We start from the raw sequence: 19,582 nt of genomic DNA on the forward strand, positions 1-19,582 counted from the left end.
GACATGAACGATTTGGTCATAGAGATATATAATTTGGAGCTCTTAAGACACAATGGCAGAAAAGAGGTTGCTCATTAGCATGAATGATTCTACTTATTAAGGGCAAGCAGGACTTCTCTTTCACAAAGGAAAGTTCTCCCTGTGAGACCTTATTCTACTTTCATATTCAGTAGTAAAATTCACTAAAAGGCAAAAGCAACATTATACAGAGAGGGTTTATATCCCTAAGGAATGGAGATCTAGAATGCTGGTAAAGAATCCTGATCAGCCAAGGTGGATGAACACAAAAGAATCATTAAAATGGCAAGTGGAGAAAGAAAATTAAATTTTCAGCTATAGCCTGATGATTGGTTACAGAAACAAGGACCATAGCTTTGTAGACTTGTAGCTTCATGTATTTACTTATATGATTTTATTCTTTTTTGTACACTTTTCTCCTACTCTTTAACATATGGTGTTGTGGTAGTAGTAAACTTTAGAATTTAGTTCAGAATATTGAGTCATGACATGATAGAACCAGACATGCTGGCTTAGAGGTATATGTAGTAACTGATGTGCCTTTATCTCATATGCAGTGTGATAACTTCACTAGACAGATACAGTTTTTATTGTATAATGTAAATAATGGAGGAAAGTACGTTAATATTGTATAGTCAAGTGGGTCACAGTAAACAATCATTATCTTTGTTTTCTTCAACATCTATACACTCCTAACATGGTTGGTATTTGCCCAACCTTGTAAGACTGACCTCACCTCCCATTAGTGGAGCTAAAAATGCTAAAAACACCTCAGACTTAGAAATTCCACCTCAGACTTAGAAAAGGAAATTGGGGACTCAAAGAAAAAGGGATAACATAGAAATAATTTTGGTGAAATGGCAGCAGAAACAGCAGCTACAACTGGATTCCAAAGGAGTTATGATTCAAGCAGCAGCACAGATCATCCAATCTGGGTGTGGTAGTAATGATGGCACCTCCACAAAAAAAATTTATACACAATGATGGGCACTGTGCTGACTGCAGAGTCTACAAGTCTGGTTTTCTAGAACTGCCACTGTGTTTCAGCAGATCTCTTCTACTTCACCTAGCCAGAGCTAGTCTCTTGTTTGTGACTGAAAAACACAAACTTTCAGATTCTAGAGGAAGTAATATTTTGTGATCCTCATATCTTGCAAGGACTAGACTTACAACACTGTCAGCTGGACCAAACTTTGTTCATTCATTCTCTTCATTACCTCATTGATTTCATTTATTCATTCACTCATCCATTTGTTGTTCATGAATTCACTTATAAAAAATTTATTGAGCCCCTACTCTCAAGAGCATAGATTTCAGTAGGTGGCAAACAAACAAATCTAACAAACAGTGAAACTGTTATAACTGCTAACAAAGGAACCATGATACAAGGAAAACTGGTCATAATCAAGGCCAGGGAACACTTTCCTGGGCAAATGATAACTGATCAAGGAAGTGAAGGGGGACTGGCATTGTGGCATAGTAGGTTAAGCCTCCATCTGCAGCACTGGCATCCCATTTGGGTGCTAGTTCAATTCCCAGCTACTCCACTTCCTGTCCAGCTCCCTGCTGATGGCCTGGGAAAGAAGGAAAGATGGCCCAAGTGCTTGGGCCCCTGAACCCACATGGGAGACTTAGAGGAAGCTCCTGGATGCTGGCTTTTAATCAGCCCAACTCCAGTCACTGCAGCCATTCGGGAAGTGAACCAGCGGACAAAAGACCTCTCTCTCTGTTTCTCCCTCTCTCCTCTCTCTCTCTGTAACTCTGTCTCTCAAATAAATAAATAAATCTTTATTTAAAAAAAGGTAGTGAAGGAAGAGTGAATGTTAATTATGAAACGAGGTAGGAAAGAAAGATGTTGCAGTCCCAGGAAACAGCATGAGGGAAGCCCTTGTGACAAGTAGCACAAACTTTTCTGAGTAATTGACAAAAGTTCACTAATAGGAAAAAGAAAACAGAGAGAAGCAGGCAACGGAGAAATGAGTTTGGAGGGTTGGTAACATTATAGTACAGATTAAGGATATCGACCCTTATCTAAGAGAACCAGAAAGGTATGATAGTATTTTAAGTGGCATTTGGGGATGTGAAGAATGCATAAGATACCCTGGCTGCAAAATGTTTTGCAGAACAACAATAGAAAAGGCATGGAGGCCAGGTAGGAGATCCCAGTGGCACCCCAGCAAGATGTGATGAAGCCTGGATTTAGGTGCAGAAGACGTGGATAAGAGGATAGATTAGAATGACACTGGATCGGGGGCAGTGCTGTGGCATAGCGAATAAAGCTACCACCTGCAGGGCCATCATTCTCATATGGACATCAGTTCAAGTCCCAGCTGCTCCACTTCCAATCCAGCTCCCTGCTAATGTGCCTGAGAAAGCAGCTGAAGATGGTCCAAGTCCTTCAGCCCCTGCACCCATGTGGGAAACCCAGAAGAAGCTCCTGGCTTGTGGCTTCAGCCATTGTGGCCATTTGGAGATTGAACTAGTGAATGGAAGATTCTCTCTCCCTCTCTCCCTCTCTCCCTCTCTCTCCTCTTCCCTCTGTAACTCTGCCTTTCAACTAAATAAATAAATCTTTTTTAAAAAAAGATGACATTGGGGAGTTATTATCAGGATTTATGGCTGATTGGTTGTGGAAGGTAAAGACGACAAGATGGATGCAGTGACGCCTCACCCAAACAAGAAGACATTAGAAGGGGACCAAAAATGTAAAAGAACAGTTTTTTGGGATAGAATGTCATGGTTCTTTTTCTCTAATATATTCCGCCCCTCAAGCAACCACATCAAAAATACTGAATTTTGTTTTCAGTGACTAAAAAATAGAATCAGTCTGTCCTCAAAAAGTTTCTGCCCCATGCCTAATCTTTAAAAATAAAGGCCAAAGTCCAAGCCACCATACTTCACACTTAGAAACAATGGGCATTGTATTGGTTTCCCAGGATTGCTTAAAACAGGAGAAATGGATTCCCTTATTCTGGAGACTAGAAGAGTAAAATCAGAGTCAATAAGCCTGTGTCCACTCCTAGGCTCTCAGGGAGAGGCTCTACTCGCCTCTTTTGGCTTCTGGTGGCTCCCAATGATCCTCGGCTTGTGTTAGTATAACAGATTTCTGCCTCCATCTTCATATGGCCTTCTTCACCACAGATGTTTCTGTGTCTTCTCCTTTTTAACCTCCTTTAAGGATACTATCAGCAGATTCATGACACACCCTAAAACCAAGAAGATCTCATATTGTGATCCTTAATTTAATATCATCCGCAAAGACTGTATTTCCAAATGAGGTCACATTCAAAAAAACTAGGGTTAGAACTTGGACTTAATTTTCAGGGCCACTACAAACCCACTACAGGCATAAAATGTTAACAAATTGTTTAGATGAGCTACACTTAGATACACATGGATGAGTTTCTGCTAAAATACAATTCCCCAGAGTGTATCACACAAACATCAGTTCCTTAATGTACTAAAAAAAAAAAACATTCTAAGATGATTGAACAAGTTTGCAAAACACTGAATACTATATACCCTTTTATGATTCCTAATTTACATATGCACACATCTGAGAATTCCTACAGCAATGAAACTCAATCTAGTTGCCCAAACTAGAATTTTCCCATCCTATTTGACATGTGATCTTTTCCTTTTGACTACATGACACCTATTGACATCTGAAAATTATGCTTTGGGGAGCATACTTATGGACACATTGAGTTAAAATACAACCAATTAATAATCAGTAAGGATAAGTGGTTTGGATTTTTAGATTTTTCTTAATTTCGGTGAGAAGAAGAAACCTTGAAGTCAGGAGTGAATGATCACTGGGTTCAGGAGGCGGGGTATGCTGGAATACATGGGAAGACCCCTAGGAAGGGTACAGGAAGGTAAGACTGGCAGCTGAAAAGAAATTTTGCCCAAAGAATTATTTATTCACCTCAAGCTGTTAGGAGACAACACAAGCTGTGGAACAGGTTTTTGGTTGATTGCTTGGATTTTTTATTTGTTGGTTTGTTTTTGTTTCCAGTCAAGTAATAGCATGTACAAGCACCTCTGTGATTTATAATGGTTTTTGTGCTGTATTTTCTCAAACATGATGATTTCCTTGTAAAAGAGCATGTTTCCTATGGGTCTTATTAATCGAAGTGCCACTGTAACTACATTTCTGTCATTCTGAATTCTTCCTGTGGTTGCTGCTAAAGCAATAGTCTTTCTTCACTTAGCTGCTTCCTTTCCAAGTGAATATAATGGAGTAATGTCTTGGACAACAAGAATCCTGATTCGTCATGTGTCATAAACCTATATATGTACTATACACCCACACAGCCCTGTCTTGTGGCCAGTGTGAGTGAGCAAGTTCAGTTATCTGGAGATCAGGTCACCTCTCCAGCAGCCAAGACCTCCCTAGGAGTCAAGGTTCCAGAAAAAACACAAGTCTCCCCTTCACCCTGATCCCTGCTTACCCACTTGATCTTTGCACCTGGTGCAGCACATGGCTCTACCTCCTATGATACTCACTGAGCGAAAAAGAAAGTGAAAATCTCTCAGCCTCCTGATCTTTCTTCTTGTGCCACAACAATTCTGGTCTTGACTTCCTCCTTCTGGTCTAAATAGTCTCTTTCTGAGGGTGGAAAAAAGCATGTGTTCTTGTCTCCTAATTCACTGAGACTCCAGTGGACCAGCAGACAGAGCTGCCAGCAGTCAATACATAGAGGCACAGGGCTTCACCACTATTCTTTGCCCAACTCTGCATTTTATCCGGTGCTGCTACACATTAAGATTTGTGTAACAGCCAGCTTAAAGACATTGTGATAAAATTTCCCAATGTGGTGATCCTATAACATTCGGGAGAAAAAAACACAATTCTATTTTATGAAATAATAAACATAATTTATGAAGAATTTTTTAAAATATTTTTATTTATTTATTTGAAAGTCAGAGTTACACAGAGTGAGGAAAGGCAGAGAGAGAGAGAGAGAGAGGTCCTCCCCAACTGGCCGCAATGGCCGGAGCTGTGCTGATCTGAAACCAGGAGCCAGGAGCCTCCTCTGGGCCTCCCACATGGGCGCAGGACCTGGGCCATCCTCCACTGCTCTCCCAGGCCACAGCAGAGAGCTGGATTGGAAGTAAGCCACCAGGTATCAACCCAGCACTTATATGGGATGCCAGAATTCTGGCCAGGGAGTTAACCCACTGTGCCAGTGCCAGCCCCTATGAAGAATTGATTTATGTAGCTAAAGCAATCTTGTACAACAAAAACAAAGCTGGAGGCATCACAATACCAGACTTCAGGACATACTACAGGGCAGTTGTAATCAAAACAGCATGGTACTGGTACAGAAACAGATGGATAGACCAATGGAACAGAATTGAAACACCAGAAATCAATCCAAACATCTACAGCCAACTTATATTTGACCAAGGATCTAAAACTAATTCCTGGAGCAAGGACAGTCTATTCAATAAATGGTGCTGGGAAAACTGGATTTCCACATGCAGAAGCATGAAGCAAGACCCCTACCTTACACCTTACACAAAAATCCACTCAACGTGGATTAAAGACCTAAAACTATGTCACAATTAAGTTATTAGAGAACACTGGAGAAACCCTTCAAGATATTGGCACAGGCAAAGAATTTCTGGAAAAGACCCGGGAGGCACAGGCAGTCAAAGCCAAAATCAACTATTGGGATTGCATCAAATTGAGAAGTTTCTGTACTGCAAAAGAAACAGTCAGGAGAGTGAAGAGACAACCGACAGAATGGGAAAAAATATTTGCAAACTATGCAACAGATAAAGGGTTAATAACCAGAATCTACAAAGAGATCAAGAAACTCCACAAAAACAAAACCAACAACCCACTTAAGAGATGGGCCAAGGACCTCAATAGACATTTTTCAAAAGAGGAAATCCAAACGGCCAACAGGCACATGAAAAAATGTTCAAGGTCACTAGCAATCAGGGAAATGCAAATCAAAACCACAATGAGGTTTCACCTCACCCCGGTTAGAATGGCTCACATACAGAAATCTACCAACAACAGATGCTGGCGAGGATGTGGGGAAAAAGGGACACTAACCCACTGTTGGTGGGAATGCAAACTGGGTAAGCCACTATGGAAGTCAGTCTGGAGATTCCTCAGAAACCTGAATATAACCCTACCGTTCCACCCAGCCATCCCACTCCTTGGAATTTACCCAAAGGAGTTTAAATTGGCAAACAAAAAAGCGGTCTGCACCCTAATGTTTATTGCAGCACAATTCACAATAGCCAAGACCTGGAACCAACCTAAATGCCCATCAACGGTAGACTGGATAAAGAAATTATGGGATATGTATTCTTTAGAATACTATACCGCAGTAAGAAACAATGAAATCCAGTCATTTGCAACAAAATGGAGGAATCTGGAACACATCATGCTGAGTGAAGTAAGCCAGTCCCAAAGGGACAAATACCATATGTTCTCCCTGATCGGTGACAACTGACTCAACACCAAAAAGGAAACCTCCTGAAGTGAAATGGACACTATGAGAAATGGTGACTTGATCAGCATAGCCCTGACTGCTAAGGGACAACTTAATACATTATCCCTCATAGTATTTTTTTTTTGTCTGTTCTACTTAATATGACTGGTTTAATTCTGTAATTATCACACAGTTATTCTTAAGTGTTGAAAATTAACTGAAATGTGATCCCTGTTAAACATAAGAGTGGGAATAAGAGAGGGAAGAGATGTATAATTTGGGGCATGCTCGGGCTGACTTGCCCCAATTGGTAGAGTTGGAAACATACCAGGGGATTCCAATTCAATCCCATCAAGGTGGCATGTGCCAATGCCATCTCACTATTCCAAGTGATCAATTTCAGTTCACAATTGATCATAATGAAAGGACTAAGAGTCAAAGGGAGCACATAAACAAGTCTAGTACCTGCTAACACTAACCGATAGAATAAATAAAGGGGAGAGTGATCCAACATGGGAAGTGAGATACTCAGCAGACTCATAGAATGGCGGATGTCCTAAATAGCACTCTGGCCTCAGAATCAGCCCTAAAGGCACTCGGATCTGGCTGAAAAGCCCATGAGAGTATTTCAGGCATGGAAAGCCAAGACACTCTGGCAAAAAGATCTCTGTGAGTGAGATCCCAGTGGAAAGAACAGGTCTTCAAAGAGGGAGGTGCCTTTCTCTGAAGGGAGGAGAGAACCTCCACTTTGACTATGACCTTGTCTAAACAAGATAAGAGTCGGAGAACTCAAGGGGCTTCCATAGCCTTGGAAACTCATGACTGGTGCATAGGGAGATTACTGATGCCATAAACAGGAGTGTGAATTGGTAAAGTCAACAACAGGAGTCACTGTGCAGTTACTCCTCATGTAGGATCTCTGTCCTTAATGTGTTGTACACTGAGGCTTAATGCTATAACGAGTACTCAAACAGTATATTTCACTTTGTGTTTCTATGGGGGTGCAAACGATTGAAATCTTTACTTAATGTACACTAAACTGATCTTCTGTAAAAAAAAAAAAAAAAAAAAAGAAATTATCAATTCCCAACTTGACTCTCACTGGGATTAACATGACAATAGGTCTGATCTGATTTCATCATCATTTAAAAAAAATCATCTATTATTTTTCACTTTATGTTTCTGTGTGGGAGCAAACTGTTGAAATCCTTACTTAAGGTATACTAAGCTGATCTTCTGTATATTAAGATAATCGAAAATGAATCTTGATGTGAATGGAAGGGGAGAGGGAGTGGGAAAGGGGAGGGTTGTGGGTGGGAGGGACGGTATGGGGGGGGAAGCCATTGTAACCCATCAGTCGTACTTTGGAAATTTATATTCATTAAATAAAAGATAAAAATAAAAGAATTGATTTATGTGCACTGGGGTTAAAAATAAATAGCACACAGGCCGACGCCACGGCTCAATAGGCAAATCTCCGCCTGCGGTGCTGGAACTCCAGGTTCTAGTCCCAATCGGGGCGCCAGATACTGTCTCGGTTGCTCCTCTTCCAGGCCAGCTCTCTGCTGTGGCCCAGGAGTACAGTGGAGGATGGCCCAAGTCCTTGGGCCCTGCACCCACATGGGAGACCAGGAGAAGCACCTGGCTCCTGGCTTTGGATCAGTGCAGCGTGCTGGCTGCAGCAGCCATTGCGGCATGAACCTCGACAAAGGAAGACCTTTTTCTCTGTCTCTCTCACTGTCCACTCTGCCAGTCAAAAATAAATAAATAAACAGCACACAAAATCCATGACATCAAGAATGTGCCTGCTTAGAATGCACTGAATTTTTCAGTAAATTTAAATTTCATGTACTAAAAAATATTTATAATAGTACAGTGGTACATATTTGTACCACCTTCTCCAAACGTGCCTTGACAAATGAATTCCACCCTGAGTTCAGTCTCTGTCAATGCAGGAGAAATGTGAGGCAAAGATTTTTCTATCACAAACACGTCCTTTTTGAAGGCAGAATGACAGTGCTTTTCTTTAAGAAAAACTAAATAAAAAAGCCAAATTGCCCTAAAGCAGGATCCAAGGTTGACAAATATCAGGTCTCGGGGGAAACAGCAAAAAAATCCACTTCAGAAGTTGTAACTTCAAAGAGTAATAGTAATAATCCAATGATTCAAATTCACAGAGTATTTGCCTCTCAACACTTCTAACTTAGAAAGAAAATTCACTGTGCCCACCTATCCATAAACAGAACAGCCCTTCCCCCTCCTCTAAACATCTCTGCATTTTCTGCGTTTTTCTTTCCTGAATCCGCCTTGCCCCAGCCCCTGCTTGCCTATGTGCTGCACATGTTACTCCTCAGGTGCTCCAAGAAAAGAAAGAACAATGGGTTCCCTCCCCAGTTCCCTGAAGTAGGTCTCTCAGCACAAGGATCTCCCCAACTCTAGGTCTTTCCACCTAGAGTTGGAAATGTGAACTTCTTTCAACAAAAAATTACTCATGTGCATCCCACTAGGAATCTTTTCATGCAATTTTATTAACCAAAATACCAAACTGTCCGTTTATTCATTGTATAAATTTTTAAGTGTGCACCATTTGCTGGATACTACTAAGCAGCAACCTCATTGCTCCAAAGTACCTGGTATAGGGTAAGTATCAGCACAGAAATGACTGGGAGTAGAGCCTGGTGCCTGAGAAGCCACTGGTTACTCGTTCTTACCTTCTCAGCAAATTCCTGAGCAATTTTCAAGAAAGAGTTTATATGTTCTATAGTACCATTTTGAACTCACCAAATTATGTCCCTATGAATCTACAAACTTTAATGATATATGAACTCCTCAAGGATAAGAACTTCACATTCTTATCTATATATGCCCAGGACCTAATAAGCATGAAGTTGTCGTCTTAATATTTGAATTGGCAAAAGAATACTGGATAATATAATTCAAAACTCAAAAAATAAGGCAATATCTAGTAACTGTGCTGTGTTTACACTCCTCTGTTAGGTAACCGCATTAATTTTTGAAGTAATCATACTTTAAATGTGCCCCAGGTAAGGAAAGTACAAGAGGTCAGGGATGGGGCTCAGGATAGACTCAGGAATGGGATCAAAGTAAGAGCCAGGAGTTTGGAATAACAGCACAGACCCTCAATGAAAAGGAATTATTAAGACTTACATAAGGGACCACACAAAGAAGCACAGGATGTAGCCATGAGCTTCCTCTGGATCTCCCATGTGGGTGCAGGGGCCCAAGCACTTGGGTCATCTTTTGCTGCTCTCCTAGGTGCATGAACAGGGAGCTGGATCAGATGTGGAGCAGCTAGAACTCGAACAGGTGCCCATGTAGAATGCTGGCTCTGCAGGCAGTGGTGTAGCAGTTCAGTCATTCATATACTCATTTGAATATTAAATGGTGCTCTATGGAAGACTCACTAATTATAATTACTTCAATATTGTGTTCAATGGAATGTTAGGAAACTTATAAATCATTCCTTTATTAATTCACTTAATGTTTCATGGTGTACCTTCTCTGGATCCTGTTCTAGATCTAGAAATAGAGATAACTCCAATAGAAAAGGTTCCTGCTATCCTGAATGTTATATAATCCTGTGAGTCCCTGGATACAGAAGTCTAAGCAAGGACAGAAACTTAAAGATGGAGAAAAGGTAGGGGAGGGTAGAGAAGGGAAGGGAAGGGAAATGTCTAATGACTATAAGCTCTGTGCAGAAAATTGAAATAGAAAATGGGAAAGGGAGTAACAAGAAGCTGTTTCACATGAATCCTCAGTGAGGATCTCTCTAAGGTCTGAATGACAATGGAAAGTCAGCCAAATGTGACCATGGGATAAAAGCATTCCAGGCAGTGGGAAATATCTAATACAACATTATAATCCTAGAATAAAAATTATAAACACAGTGGATGGCACTGTGATTCAGCAGGTTAAACCACTGCCTGCAGAGCCAGCATTCTACATGGGCACCTGTTCGAGTTCTAGCTGCTCCACATCTGATCCAGCTCCCTGTTCATGCACCTAGGAGAGCAGCAAAAGATGACCCAAGTGCTTGGGCCCCTGCACCCACATGGGAGATCCAGAGGAAGCTCATGGCTCCTGGCTTCAGCTTGGCCCAGCACTGGCCATTAAGGACATCTAGGGAGTCAGTCAGCTAATGGATCAATCTCTTCCTCTCTCTCTGTAATTCTGACTTTCAAGTAGGTAAATAAATATTTTTTTAAAATATAAACAATTTATTTATTAAAGTTTTATTTATTTATCTATGTGAAAGATAGAGATCAATCTTCCATCTGTTGGTTCATTTCCCAAGTGCCTGAAATAGTCAGGGCTAAGTAAAGCTGAAGCCAGGATCTTAGATCTCAATCTGAGTCTCCCAAATGGGTGGCAGGAACCTAAGTATTCATGCCATCATCTGCTGCCTTCCCAGGCACATTAGCAGGAAAGTAGATTGGATGTGGAGGTACAGAGACTCAAACTAGGGATAAACATATCTCAGAGGTAGCTTAACCCACTGTGCCACAATGCCTACCCCTCCATCAGTTTTTGATTACCAACTTCAAATTGCACTTGAAATTCCAGAATAAGATTTGCATTGCCAAGTGATACAAAATTTTTAATTGAAAACAACATTGAAATTAAAGTTTTAAAACAAAAGTATATTGCAGAAATCTTTCTGGTTATTTAAAGTAACCAACTTTGACAAAGTATGCTATTTGAAAGGAAATCATAATTCATACCTTTAAATGTTCATTTCCCCACCATTTTCTCCACCTTCAAGTTTTCTGGAAGAAGATGAAACTCCTTTTTGAGCAGATTACTAATAAGCCACAGAAATCTTGATCTGAGACAACAGAAAAACAATCCAAAATCCTAGCCGAGTATGTAGAATTTTGGGTTTTATGGATAAGGACATCTGGTGTGCGCACAGTATCTCATCAATCAACACAACATCTATTAGGCTACAAAAATCATGATAGATAAAGTTTCCAGTTCCATAAACAATCAGAGGCATTGAATGGCCAAGTAAAATGGCTGACTTATAATCAAAGATGAAGGCACTGGCAAATCTTTGAAGAAAACCAAGGCATTGAGCCACGAACTTCTACTTCAGCCTAGGTACCCACACTTCTATTCTAAGTACAAAAAAGATCACATTAGAGTAAACCTCAATGCATTCCCCATTTTTCTGTAAACAACTTTCTAACCACTGTGGACATTCTGGTAAAAAAAAAATCAGTCAAGGGGCCAGCACTGTACATAGCAGATAAAGCCGCCATCTGCAGTGTTGGCATCCCATATGGACACTGGTTCCAGTCCTGGCTGCTCCACTTCCAATCCAGCTCTCTGTTATGTCCTGGGAAAGCAACAGAAGATGGCCCAAGTCCTTGAGCCTTTACACCCACGTGGAAGACCTGGAAGAAGCACCTGGCTTCTGGCTTCAGATCGGCCCAGCTCTAGCCATTGTGGCCTTTTGGGAAGTGAACCAGTGGATGGAAGACTCTCTCTCTCTCTCTCTCTCTCTCTCTGCCTCTTTGTAACTCTTCTTTTAAAACAAATCTTGAAAAAAATAATAAAATCAAAAGAAAATATCATGGTGTTTCTGTATCTCGAGGTAGTATATGAAGAGTTCTGGGTCACTGTCACAAATAAACCGTTTGAATGGACCATGAGTGATGGTGGACTAGGGAATACAAAGTAGGAAACCAGGAGTGCAAAACTAAAAACAAAGAAAATAACATTTGGGGGCCAGCACTGTGGTGTAGTGGGTAAAGCCACTGCCTGCAGTGCTGGCATCCCATATAGGCTCTGGTTCGAGTCCTGGCTGCTCCATTTCCGATCCAGCCCTCTGCTATGGTCTGGGAAAGCAATGGAAGACAGCCCAAGTCCTTTGGGCTCTGCAGCTGCATGGGAGATACAGAGAAAGCTCCTGGCTCCTGGTTTCAGATCTGAGCAGCTCCATCCATTGGGGCCAATTGGGGAGTGAACCAGTGGATGCAAGACCTTTCTCTCTCTCTCTCTGCCTCTCCTTCTCTCTCTGTGTCACTCTGAATTCCAAATAAATAAATAAATCTTTTTAAAAAAAAAAAAGAAAGAAAGAAAATAACATTTGGAATTAGCTAATCACAAGGCATTCAGAAGTTTGGTGGTAAGAATGCTGACATGTCCACAGAAACATAGGTCCCAAAAGTCAAAATAAGAATACAAATCCTGCTGATTAGTCATTAGATGAGGACCTTGAGAATTTGGGGAAGCCGGAAATCAGAACAGCAGACTATAGCACTAGCAACAAGGACATTTAGAAATGGAAGTGACAGCTGCCTCAAACAGTTTCTTAAATATGTCCCATAGGAACAGTTGTCTCATTATTTATACTCATCTTTTGTTTTAGAATAACAAATTGAGAATCTTTGCTAAAAGGTGAGAGAATGAATGCATACTTATTTCCTCTCCCAGTACCTTGCTAACATTAATGATAACAAACAAAAATAGAGCCTAAAAATTGTCACCCATAGTGAAACTAGACAGTCGTGAAAATGGTAAAAAGAGGCCATAATGAAAACTGATGTGAGGAGTTCACACTATCTAAAAAAGAATGCACAGAAGAAAAAAAAAAAAAAAAAAAAAAAAACAGTTGACTCCACACCCACTCCCTAAGAACAAAGCAAGCATTCGGCACAGTGAACCACAGAGTGGTTAAGACCCACTGACACTGAGTCCCATATTGGAGTACCTGAGTTTGAATCCCAGCTCAGCTTCAGCTTTCAGCTTCCTGCTAATGTGTACCCTGGGGACAGCAGGTGATGGCTCAAATACTTCCATCCCTGTCATCCACATGGGAGACTCCCAGGCTCCTGGCTTCAGGCTGGCCCAGCCCCATCTGTTATAGGAATTTGGGGCATGAACCAGTAAATTGTTCACAGCCTCTCTCTCTCTCTCTCTCTCTCTCTCTTTTCCCATCTCTCTACTTCTATGTCTCTCTCTTTGCCTTTCAAATGAAAAGAAAGTAAGTTCAACAAAATTTTTTTTGACAGACAGAGCGAGACAGTGAGAGAGAGAGAAACAAAGAGAAAGGTCTTCCTTTTTCTGTTGGTTCACCCCTAAGTGGCCGCTATGGCCAGCACGTTGTGCCGATCCAAAGCCAGGAGCCAGGTGCTTCCCCCTGGTCTCCCATGGGGTGCAGGGCCCAAAGACCTGGGCCATCCTCCACTGTACTCCCGGGCCACAGCAGAGAGCTGGACTGGAAGAGGAGCAACCGGGACAGAATCCGGCGCTCCGACCGGGACTAGAACCCGGGGTGCCAGCGCCGCAGGCAGAGGATTAGCTTAGTGAGCTGTGGTGCCAGCCTTAACAAATTTTTTAAAGATTCATTTATACCTTTAAAAAATAAAGCACATTAAGAGTCCTAAGGGATGCCACCCCAAATCTTATGCCTGTAAAAATGGGAGCGGAAATTTTGAGAAATCAGTGGGATGAGCTAAAAACATCAATCCAAAACATTTTAGAGCAACTTCTATATTTAGGGAAGTGAGGCTGAAGACAGGGTTATTTTATAGTTATTTTTTCTTTTTTTAAGATTTTTATTTATTTATTTTAGAGGTAGAGTTATAGACAGTGAGAGGGAGAGACAGAGAGAAAGGTCTTCTGTCCATTGGTTCACTCCCCAAATGGCCACAACAGCTTGAGCTGTGCCAATCCGAAGCCAGAAGCCAGGTGCTTCTTCCCAGTCTCCCACATGGGTGCAAGGGCTGAAGCACTTGGGCCATCTTCTACTACTTTCCCAGGCCTTAGCAGAGAGCTGGATTGGAAGAGGAGCAGCCAGGACTAGATCTGGCGCCCATATGGGATGCCAGCGCTGCAGACGGAAGATTAACCTACTGTAACACAGTGTTGGCCCCTATAGTCATTTTTTCTACCCAACTATCTATTTATGAAAAAAATTTGGAAATGAGTAAGGGCAATAAATAGATGCAAAAAATATCTGCTTTAGTTAAATTATATGAACTCTAAGTCCAAACGAAAGATCTTGACTCTCACACCTCCTGCCAGAATGAACCAATGACATGGGACACATGACCCAACATAGGTAACAACAGACAATATAAAAAACAATACACATGAATTATGCCTCTGTTTTGCTCCTCTGTGACTCAAGTAGATAAAGAACTAAACAAAGCAGAACTTTTCACTTCAGGATTCAGTAACATAGTTCTAAATTTCCCTAATACTGAGTGGCAAGAGAAGAAAAAACAGAGGAAAAGACAATCTCACCATCTACTTCTGGAGTAAATACAAACCAGAAAGAACTGCACCATTCACAGAGGATTAACATGAAGCTTCAAATATGACATTTCTGCAGAGTTAACACCAAAACAGGAAGGAAAAGAAAAAGAAGATAGAAGAAGAAAAAGAGGACTACAAAAACAAATGGAAGACAAAGAATATATTTCGGAAAAACAGGTCTTCCAAGTAACACTTCCTTGAAGTAAAGAAAACATTTCTAGATAAGGTTTTCTCTCCCTGAGAGGCAGCAGATGATGGCTCTGGTGCCTACCACCCAAGTGGGAGCCCCAGATTGAGTTCTAGGCTCCCACCTTCACCTTGCCCAGTCCTGTCTGCTACAGTCATTTACGAAGTGAACCAACAGATGAAGATCAATTTTTTTCTCTCTCCCTCTCCTTCCCTCTCTCCCTCTCTCCCTCTCTCCCTCTCTCTCTCTCCCACTTCCTTCTTTTAAAATAAATAGAAACATTTACTAAAAGTAAACAAAAATTAAAGAGGATATTTACTTTATTAAAATGGTGTCAACAAAGAGATTCATAAGATCAACCAAGAGCTAGAACAACTGAAGACAAAGAAAAGGAAAAATGAGATTAATAAAACATTACATAACAAAAACCAAAATGACAGCAGTAAGAAGTAATATCAATGTTAGTTAAGAGAGTTAGTGATATGACGGAGGACTGGGCAGAGGAAGAAAAAAGCAAGGGAAAAAATACACAAATGTGATTAGAGATGAAAACTATAGGTAGGACATAAGGAAAACAAACAACTAACATATGAATTGTAGGCCTGGGGTGTGTGTGCGGGGGGTGAAGCAGTGTAAGTGAAATGGAAAAATATAGAGTAGTAATAGATAACCATTTTCTGATATAAAAGAAGGTAGGAATGCACAGATTGAGAAGACTTATCCTACTCAAGTAAAAATCATTAGTAAATCATTGAAACAGAAACACAGTAGAGCTATTAAACTGCAAAGAAAAGAGGCAAAAAGTAATTACACAGGAGAGAAAATCTACAAATGAAAAAAATCTGGCTGAACATATTCTTTTCAGCAATATTAAATTCCAGAAGACAATAGGATAACATCTATAGACTAAGGAAAAAATATGCTATTAATTTTGGCTAATGTATAATTAAGTTTTTGTAGTATACCTGGTAATCAATGAATTCCTTAAAAAGGAAAAGATACTCTCTTGAGGTACCCATGGAATATTTTTCTTTTTGAAATTATCATTTATTTTCATTTTATTTGAAAGGCATAGAGAGAGATCATCTATCTATTGGTTCCCTCCCCCAGATACTTAAGACAGCAAGGCTGGGTCAGGCTGAATCCAGAAGCCAGGAAATCAGTCTACTTGCCCTCAAGTACCTGAGCCATCACCGGCTGCCTCCCAGGGTGCACATTAACAGGAAGTTGGATTAGAAGAAGAGCCAGGACTCAAACCAGGTACCCCAATATGGAATATGGGTGTCCAAGATGCCAGGTTAACCACTGCACCAAATGCCTGCGCCAATGGAACATTTCTTTAATGAGCATAATATGTAGCAAAGGAAACCAAATATAATTTTAATAGAAATGGCAAGAAACACATTTTCTGATCACAATGCAATAAAATCAGAAATCCATAGGGCCGGCACTGTGGAGTAGCAGGTAAGGCTGCTGCCTGAAGTGCCAGTATCCCATATAGGCAACCAGTTTGAGACCCGGTTGCTCCACTTTCCATCTAGCTCTCTGCTATGGCCTGGGAAAGCAGTGAAAGATGGCTCAATTCCTTGGGTCCCTGTACCTGCATGGGAGAAATGGAAGAAGCTCCCGGCTCCTGGCTTCAGATCAGCACAGCTCCAACCGTTGCAACCAACTGGGAAGTGAACCAGCAGATGTAAGGCCTCTCTCTCTCTCTGCCTCTCCTTCTCTCTCTGTGTAACTCTGACTTTCAAATAAATTTAAAAAAAAAAAAGAATGAAAGAAAGAAATCCATGACAGAGGTAGAGACTAAAACTTGATACTTAAAAAATCTCAAGACAGATTCTTCTATACAACTCTTGGGTCAAAGAGTGAGTCAATGTGCAAGAGCAAATATATTAAAAACAACAAGCATGAAGACAACACTTCCCAAAACCTAAGGGGAAAACTAACTCCACACCATGAGAAAAAACAGGACTCATAACATAAGCTGCCAAGCAAAAATGAATAGAATAACCACTACACTCGAATTGGAAAAGTAACAAAAAATATATGTACATGGACAGCACAGAAACAAATTTACACTGTATAGATACACTCAATAACACAAAGTAATTTCCAAAAACACCGTGTAAAAGAAATCACACACCCTTCAGTGTTACATCCACTTATTAGAATTCAAAAACAGTCTATCCTAATTAATGGTAGCAGAATTAAGTAGTGTTTACCTCAGGGTGGGGGGGGGGGAAGAGTTGTATTCAAAGGGAAGAAATACAAAAGAATTTTACAGGGACAATGAGTTTGGCAACTTGACCTGGGTGATAGTTACTTGGGTGCACATGAAAATAAAAATTCATTAGACTATGCATTTAAGATATGTATGATGTATTGGCAAATAATTTTGCAATTTAGGAAAATTTTGAATTAAAAATTGTAATGAATGAATCAGAAAACCAAAAAGTAGAATTGATTGATAAATATAGGAGCTAGCCTTGTGGGAAAGGATCAATAGATAAACTTGGTAAACCACTCTACTTCAAAAGATTTTTTAAAAGAGAGAAAACATGAATAACACAAATTTAAGAATGATAAAGGGAAACAGTAATTGACATAATGAAAACTAAGTTTTAAAAAAATTATGCCCACATTTTATTTATAAAAATGTTGAAAGCTTTTCAGTCAGTTGCTAAGTGGCTCTTTGGACAAGTCTGGCAGCTCTGCGAAATATAACAGAGAACAGAATGGACCCCGAGGTTGTCATCAAGAGCAACTGGAATAAGATTGTTGATAACTTTGGTGATGTAAAATTAAAGGCACCTTTTCTTCAGGGCATCTATGCTTATGGTTTTGAGATGCCTTCAGCTATTTCTTTTTTTCTTTTTTTTTTTTTTTTTTTTTTTTTTTGACAGGCAGAGTTAGACAGTGAGAGAGAGAGAGAGAGAGAGACAGAGAGAAAGGTCTTCCTTTTTCCATTGGTTCACCCCTGAAGTGGCCACTATGGCTGGTGTGTTGCAGACGGTGCACTGCACCGATCCAAACCCAGGAGCCAGGTGCTTCTCCTGGTCTCCCATGCCAGTGCAGGGCCCAAGAACCTAAGCCATCCTCCACTGCCTTCCTGCGCCACAGCAGAGAAATGGACTGGAAGAGGAGCAACCGGGACTAGAACCTGGTGTGCCGGCGCCACAGGTGGAGGATTAGCCTAGTGAGCTGCAACACTGGCCGCCTTCAGCTATTTCACAAAGAGCTATTATTCCTTGCATTAAAGAACAGGTTGTGACTGCTCAAGCTCAGTCAGGCACTGGCAAGACAGCCACATTTGCTATTTCCAACCTGCGACAGCTGGATATTGAGTTCAAGGAGACCCAAGCACTAGTATTGACCCCAACCAGAGAACTAGCTCAATAGATCCAAAAGGTAATTCTGGTACTAGGAGACTATATGGGATCAACTTCTCATTGCCTGCATTGGTAGAACAAACGTTAGAAATGAAATGCAAAAATTACAGGCATTTACCACATATTGTTGGTATACCAGGGAGAGTATTTGACAAGTTAAGCAGAAGATATCTTTCTCCAAAACTGATTAAATGTTCATTTTGAATGAAGCAGATGAAATATTGAGACAAGGGTTTAAGGATCAAATCTATGAGATTTTCAAAAACTAAATACCGGTGTTCAGGTTGTCTTGCTTTCTGCCATGATGCCAACTGATGTGTTAGAAGTGACCAAAAAATTTCATGAGAGATCCAGTTCAAATTCTGGTGAAGAAAGAATTGACCATTGAAGAAACCAAACAATTCTATATTCATATTGAAAGCGAGAAATGGAAGTTGGGCACACTTTGTGACTTCTACAAAACACTGACCATTATGCAGGCTGTTATTTTTCTCAATACAAGGCACAAAGTGGACTGGTTCAATGAAAAAATGCATGCCAGGGACTTCAAAGTTTCCTCTGCCTGGTGACATGGAAAGAGATGTCATCATGAGAGAATTCCAATCAGAATCGAGCCATGTACTGATCACTACTAACTTGTTGGCTTGTGTGATTGATGTGCAGCAAGTGCCTGTGGTTATAAACTACAATCTACCTACCATTAGTGAAAACTATATTCACAGGAGTCGATAGCAGCAGTTAATGAGAAGGCATGGCACTCATAAACAACATTGACATAATTTATGACATGGAATCATAAGCAAAACAGCATACTTTTTGAAAAACAACGAAATGGGCAGAGGGGGTCGATTTGGGAGCAAAGGTGTGGCTATAAACTCTGTTAATGAAGAAAATGAGGATTATTTGAGACACTGAGACTTTCTACAATACTACAGTGGAGGAAATGCTCCTGAATGTGGCTGACCTTATTTAATTCCTGGGATGAGAGAGCTTGAATGTAGTGCTTGCTGTTGCTGAATAGGCTACCACAAAATGTGTTGTGCTTCTTTCTTTGGGAATATTTGTCTCAATGCTCATAACAGATCAGAAATATAGATGTTGATAGCAAAGCAACATTAGTCGTGAGCTCTTATGAGGAAAGTCATTGACTTTTTCCTCTTTAGAGTTAGACTGTTGGGGTGGGTATAAAAGATGGGGGGCTTTCTTTCTTAGACATTTATTTCCTTGTTCTGTAGAAATGGTTG

At 40.6% G+C, this 19,582-nt stretch overlaps 1 pseudogene; it reads left to right on the forward strand.

Annotated features, from left to right (window-relative positions):
• Positions 1 to 19,311, forward strand: part of LOC100341675 (eukaryotic initiation factor 4A-II-like) — a 151,734-nt pseudogene extending 132,423 nt beyond the window's left edge.
• Positions 19,312 to 19,582: the final 271 nt, after the last annotated feature.

The sequence above is a fragment of the Oryctolagus cuniculus genome, chromosome 2, assembly GCF_051225735.1.
Source record: "Oryctolagus cuniculus isolate XC-2025 breed Fujian yellow rabbit chromosome 2, ASM5122573v1, whole genome shotgun sequence".
Classification (NCBI taxonomy): Eukaryota; Metazoa; Chordata; class Mammalia; order Lagomorpha; family Leporidae; genus Oryctolagus; species Oryctolagus cuniculus.